The sequence below is a fragment of the Bactrocera latifrons genome, unplaced genomic scaffold (genome assembly GCF_001853355.1).
Source record: "Bactrocera latifrons isolate USDA-ARS-PBARC rearing strain unplaced genomic scaffold, ASM185335v1 scaffold_1167, whole genome shotgun sequence".
In the NCBI taxonomy this organism is placed as follows: domain Eukaryota; kingdom Metazoa; phylum Arthropoda; class Insecta; order Diptera; family Tephritidae; genus Bactrocera; species Bactrocera latifrons.
This window is the reverse complement of record NW_017534594.1, coordinates 15,637-22,971: the sequence shown is the minus strand read 5'-3', so window position 1 is coordinate 22,971 and position 7,335 is coordinate 15,637.

Genomic DNA, 7,335 nt, shown 5'->3' with positions numbered 1-7,335 from the left:
TGAGTGCCAAGTCGCGAGTGCGACGACTGTTTGTTAGATGACAGGAGATATTTCGTCTTGCCCTCGTTCACTGCCAGACCCATTTGTGTTGCTTCCTTGTCCAGTCTGGAGAAAGCAGAACTAACGGCGCGGGTATTGAACACGGTGATATCAATCGGCATACGCCAGCAGTTGTACACTCTTATAGAAGATGGTACCTTCTATATTTAGTTCTGCAGTTCGAACTCTTTCTCCAGAAGCAAGTTGAAGAAGTCGCACGATAGGGAGTCGCCTTGTCTGAAACATGGCCATTTCTGTATCGAACGGCTCGGAGAGGTCTTTCCCGATTCTGACGGAGCTTTAGGTGTTGCTCAACGTCAGCCGTATTAATTTTGCGGGGATACCAAACGCAGACATCGCGTCATAAATGCAGCTCCTTTTCGTGATGTCGAAAGCAGCTTTGAAATCGACGAAGAGGTTGTGTGTGTCGATTTTCTTTTCATAGTGAATATCTGGTCGGTTGTTGCTTTGCCAGGTCTAAAGCCACACTGTTTAGGTGTAATCAGTTTGTTGACGGTGGGCTTTACTCTTTCACAAAATACGCTCGACAGAACCTTATATGCGAGGCTAATCCTACGATAGTTGGCGCAGATTGTGGGGTCTCCTTTTTTGAGGATTGTGCATAACAGACTTAAATTCCCATCATTGGGCATGCTTTCGTCCGCCTATATTTTACAAAGAGCTTGATGCATGCTCCTTATCAGCTCGGCCGGCAATCCATCGGCCCCCGCCTCTTTGTTGTTTTTCAGGCGGGTAATTGCTATTCGAACTTCTTCATATTAGGCAATGGTATGTCTGCTCCATCGTCAACTATTGGGGAATCGGGTTCGCCTTTTCCAGGCGTTTTGCGTTCACTGCCATTCAGCAGGCTGGAGGAATGTCCCTCCATAATTTAAGTATGCTCTGGGCATCGGTGACTAGATCACCTTTGGGGGTTCTACCAGAGTATGCTCCGGTCTTGAAACCTTCTGTAAACCGCCGCATTTGTTCGTAGAATTTATGAGCATTACCCCTGGCGGCCAGCTTATCAAGCTCTTCGTACTCACGCATTTCGGTCTCTTTCTTTTTCTGTCTGAAGATGCTCCTCGATTCCCTCTTCAACTCTCGGTATCTATCCCATCCCGCACGTGTTGTGTTCGATTGTAACTTTGCCAGGTAGGCAGCCTGTTTTCTCTCCGCTGCGACCAGCTGTTCTTTTGCATTTTCCGAAAACCAATGCTTTCGGTTGCAGCTGTACGTAAGGAGTTTGAAATGCCGTCCCAGAGTTGGCTTGTCAATTGCTCTCAGAGAGCAGTAGTGCATGCCGAGTGAAAATCATTCGGCTGTCTGTTGTGATTGCAGTTTCTTGACATCGAACCTTCCTTCTGTTTGTGTGGAGTGCGTTTTTGCTGCACAGAGGCGGGTGCTAGTCTTGGCTGCAACATGATAGTGGTCCGAGTCGATGTTAGGACCTCGGAGCGTACGCACATCTAGAACACTGCAGACGTGTCTTCCGTCTATCACAACATGATCGATCTGGTTGGTCGTTTTTCGATCCGGAGACAGCCAAGTAGCTTGCTGAATCTTCTTATGCTGGAACCTAGTACTACAGATAACCATAGTTCGGGCCCCGGTGAAGTCGATCAGCCTCAACCCATTTGGGGATGTTTGGTCACATCGAGCTTCTCATCCGTCGGGGCTGGGCGCAAATCAGCGATATGTTGAAGAACCTGCCTTTGATGCGGATTGTGGCTAGACGTTCACTCACCGGAGTGAATAATAGTGCTCGGCAACGGAGTCTCTCTCTCACCGCGAATCCCACACCAAACTTGCGCTCGTTGATATGGCCACTGTAGTAAATTCCACAAGGACCTACTCGTCTCTGTCCAGCATCTCATCATAATGTATTCTGGGCTTCAGCTACTAAATCAGTAGTACATGAATAACTCGTGCGTGGAATATTGGACAAAATATTCGCCTAGGGAACCCAGAATAGCATAGGACAACAGGCAAATCATTTCATTGGAGTCTCGCCGCCACATTCCCAATATATAGGTAGAAATTTATTTAAAACCCACTCCTCAACCCTAAAAAATTGTGGTGCGAGGTAAGTAGGCGTTTGCCGAGGCTAATCCATCTAATAAGAGTCAACTTTGGTAAACTGTTGGTCGTGCTTGGAAATCAATAAGAAACGAGCGATGTGAAAAGCTCATGGGGTTTAATTATTGAATCAGTTTCGATCGAAAATCATTACATTTAAATCATTGAAATTGTACCAAAAATTAAGTTTTCGATGAAGTATAACTTAGTTGCCGACTCGAAAAAAAAATTGCGTGGCTAATAGATGAAGCTTATTTCGAAATCATTGAAACTGCAAAATCGAAAATATACAGTCATGTGAAAACTAATACGGACACATGGCGGTATTTCGTAAAATGCAAAGAAAACGAATATTTTTATTAAGTTTGAAATTGTGTTTTTATTTTTAAATAGGTTTATGTTTTTACCATAACAATATTAGAGAAAATAACTCGAATTAAATTCAAAGAAGAAAAAAATTAATTATTTTAATAGCTTTACCCAAATTATGTTGTGAAAAAAATAGAGACAATTGCAGTTAAAAAAATGTTCAATTCATTTTTTTTACAAAATTCTTTTTACTTTTAGAATTTGATTTTTGAATACTTCGTTGCAAATTCTTTATTTTGAATGACATCGCCCGACATCGGCGAGGTAATGAGTCAATTAATTTTGGCACGTGGCCCGGGGAATAGCTTTCCACGCTTCCTGTATCAGTAGCCAAAGTGCATCATTGTTTGTTGCTTTTTTACCCTTCAAATCTACTTTCACATGTTGCCACAAGTTCTCGATGGGATTTAAGTCCGGTGATTGAGCAGGCCAGCTTAACATGTTTATATTGTTTTCCGAGAACCATTTTTTTGCTAGCTTCGATGTGTGTTTTGGGTCGTTGTCTTGCTGGAACACCCATCGGAGGGGCATGTTTTCCTCAGCATAAGGCGCCATAACCTCATTTAATATATGCAATAAGTCACCGCTGTCATTGTGTCCTTAATTCGATATATTGGACCAACTCCATGGTAAGAGAAGCATCCCCACACCATAATTGATGCTCCTTCGTGTTTTACAGTTTTAACTGTATATTGCGGGTTAAAAGCTGTGTTCACTGGCCTGCGCACATGTTGAGTACCGCAGTCAGGGTGAAAAAGAATGCATTTGGTCTCATCTGACCACAGGATATTGCACCATTTCTCCACTGGCCACTTGACGTGCTCATTAGCAAAATGTAACCTTTTAATCTCATTTGGCTTGGACAGAAAAGGTACTTTTCTGGGTCTCTTTTCTTTTAAATTTTTATTAATTAGCCATTTACGAATGGGAGAAGTGTCGACGGCCAAAGAAAATTCCTTTTTAAGTTCACCAGAGGATGCAAATGGGTCCTTTTTTAAAAATCGCATTATATTCCTTTCAAGATTTGAAGATATTTTTGATTTTCGTCCACGCGTTTCTTTCTGAGGCTTATATTATATTGCATTCTTTACCATTCTCTTGGAGTATTTCAACGATTCGGCTATTTTCCGGTGTGAAAATCCCTGATTGTGGAGGTGTTTTATTTGCTTACGCAACTCAGCCCTGCAGTGTTGTCCTCTGCCCATTTTAAATTACTAAATTACATTACATGTTAACTTTCTCTTAAAAATTTTTAAGAATCCCAATATTTCAAAACTAACACCAATTTAATATTCTCGTCCCTATTATTTCGCACACTCAAAAACGATCTTACTTCAGAAAATGATCAACAGCTGCGAAACGACGCCAAATATTTTTTCTTTGATAACGGTTCTTTACTTCACTGACATCCCAGCAAACAATTACATGTTACATTTTTGATAATATTTTTAAAATGAATCAGATTTTATTTTTTACCTATTTTCAAGCAAGTGTCCCTATTATTTTTCACATTACTGTATATCAAAATCTATCCGTTGATCAGTGAACTGCGTAAATTGGCAAAAATGGAGCATTTGTAAGTATTTATGTAAAAAAAAAGACCTGAGAATGCATTAAATTATGTGTTAAATATGTAATTTAGGGAGAAGAAACAAAAACACACCAACAAAAATCAATTTTATGTGGATATTATGAAGTTGCACCCAGCATCAAAACGATTTTCTCAGAGAACGGCTGAGTTCCAAGTTGCATGTTGCTTTGCATTAGTACGAAGTATAGAATTCCTTAAAACCATCCTGCTTACGATGTGCAAAGTATCGAGTACCGATAAATTTTTATGCGTATTAGATGCGCATACATTGAGCATAGGGCGCATCTCTATTTTTTGTGATGCTCAAATTTTTTTTCATTGAACAATCCAAGCAATGCCGCTTTTTGCTTTTTTCTCTTGTTTTTCAAATTATTCTTAATGATTATCGAGGAGTTGCTGCGGCCACTTTCATATAAATCTAAAAAATTGTTAATAAATAAATTTATATTCACATTTGCCGCCATAGCTGTTGGTTGTCTTGAAAACAGTTGTCACAAAATATCAATGTTGATACAAAGCAAATTGAAACAAAACAGTAGGGTTGCATTGTTGATATTGTATAAATTCGGTATCGATATCGCAACAATGCAAAGCAACATGCAACTTGGAACTCAGCCAACACCCGCTGATATAAATGCTTTTTGGGAAGACAATTCAGAAAAGTTAAACACCACGTGCCCTCCAGTCAACGACAAGACTGGATGGAAAAGGTATAAAAAAAAAAACATCACACGTTTATATTGTATTATGGTTAATATTGGTTCATTTATAGGTTTGGACTGATTTTCGATTTGCACTTAAAAGGAAAATGATTAAAAATAAGAACCAAATATCTGGAACAGGAGGTGGCCTCTTCATTCTAGTAAATATAAGTTCCCTGGAAGAGGAGGGCAGAGCTATACTTTCCCTTAATAAATCAGTAGAGGCATTGAAGGGTATACAAAGTTTTGGAATATCAATAAACGTTTCAGATGACATCCCTATTACAAGAAGGAAGAGAGCAATTGACGTCATTCCCCCAACACAGCCCCAAATGCAAAAAGAAATATTTGTATCGTTTGATCACAAATTGGAAGCAATTCGAGATAATGATCACTTGGCCCAAACTACAGCGCAAAAGAAACAGAAATTAAACAAAATGGGTCTACTTCAGGAGAAAATAAATATCCAAAAAAAGATGGAGGACAAGGTTTCAAAAGTTTTAAACACTCTTATGAAGCAACAGAACGAACATGCACAAGAACAGTCTGAAACAAGCAGATGGCATTCTGCCGTTACAACAACAACAACAAGCAGATGGATTCGAAAACTTTATGAAATTGAAAAAGATAAATTGAAGGAAATGAAGCGACAGGCATTAGAAAAAAAATTACAACATAAGTTTTTATTTTTAATGTCTAATAATTAGTTTACTGAATTTTAATTTTAATTTAAATAATTTTCATATGAATACATAATATAAAAAACTATCTCTAATTCTATTTGCTTCGTCGGTAGACATATCATCTACATATATCATTCTCATCTTCGTTGGAATATACATTTTCAGTTGTATCCAGGTTTAACTCATCTATGCGCTGCTTTATATAGTTATGTCGTTCACTACAAAGACAACAAAATACCGATTTTAATAAATCTATTGTTTTCTCAATAACAATTCGGCCTTTAGCATTATATGTGTTGCATCTCCGTTTTCGGACACATGTTGTTGGTTCCCTAATCGGAGTTATGCGCCTAAGTTGAATTCGATTAGTACATTCGTATAAATTGATAGCAATTTTAGCAAATTATTGTTACCTAGTATTAAATATGCATGTCCTCTCCGATAATTTGATGGGCGCTAATGATTTCAAATCACTCATATCCCATATGTGAGGATCATGACTACTGCCGATACACAAACGTATCGTATTTACATCTTGTGGTCGCACGCCTACATATGAAAAACATATATGTATAGATAGAACCTATGTGAAAAGTTAATTTCGAAAAAGCCTAGCTACCATAACATTCAGACTTGAGAATCCTTTGCGGTTAAAATACAGATTTCTTAAAGGTGCCATTATTACGTGTGTTCCATCAACTGCCATTGCCACACCAGAAATTTTTGATTTTCGAAAAAAAAAGTTTTTGTTTCTAATTTCTCGCTGGCGGTCATGTCAATGGAAATCCATCTTGAACATAGCCTGTACTCAAGAATGTTGAGTACTTCATCTAATACAACACAAAATGTCGATTGGGCCATATTTATATTGAAGTCCTTTCCAATGCAATGTTGATAACTGCCTGTGGCTAAGAAACGTAGACATGTAGCAAATTTTATTTTTGGAGAAAGATTACCGTTTTTTATCACATTCATCCAAAATTAATATAAATGTCCTTTTGTTGATCCGAAAATGTTTGATGAAACTGCGAATATACATACATACATATGTAAAGAAAATGTTGTTGTTGTTAGCTTAAATGGTTCTACTCACTTATAGTCATCCATTTCCATTTTAAATACTCATTATATAATTTAATATAATATATAATTTAATTATATGTAAAAAAAGCTAAGACAATTTATTTCACTTTTCTAACTTGTCAAATTCGCTGTATAGTAAAGCTGGTTATGACGGTATCAATGCTCGCATGAACATTTTCGATCGAAAATTCGTTCCGCAATAAATTCGATGCGGATTCAATAATTAGACCCAATATTATGGACGACACTTCTTTTAAAGGTCTTATATTGAATGTAGTTTAAAATTTTGGTTTAAAAATACCGAAGCCTGCTTTATGTGGACTCTTGTTGAGCTAAGCTAATAATAAAAAGTTCTGTTTCCGATGGAGCTTTCGGTTGCCACTATATGGAATCATTAGGAACCTTAATAACTAATGGCATCCTCCTTTGGGATTGTTATTCTAGACACCTTATTGCGAACGTAAACGGATTATTTCCAGTTTTGAATTCTTTCCACTATTTCATATTGGCATACAGCGTAAGGCCACATTATTCCATTCCTTAACGCTAAGAAAAATAATATCTACGATGTCAAAAAATATTTTATGAGCTCTTGCTTTAGATACATATGTGAAGGCGGTCGCTTAATTGCCTGAATGTTTGAGAGGTATTTACCAACCTCCACACGGTAACATATAAGCAGTTTTCTTAACAGTATACAATACGCCCGCGCCGATTGCTAGTCCAAAATGGTTAAATTGGTCTACTCTCAATTCCTGTGGAAAATGTTATGAATTTGTGTATTATAAAT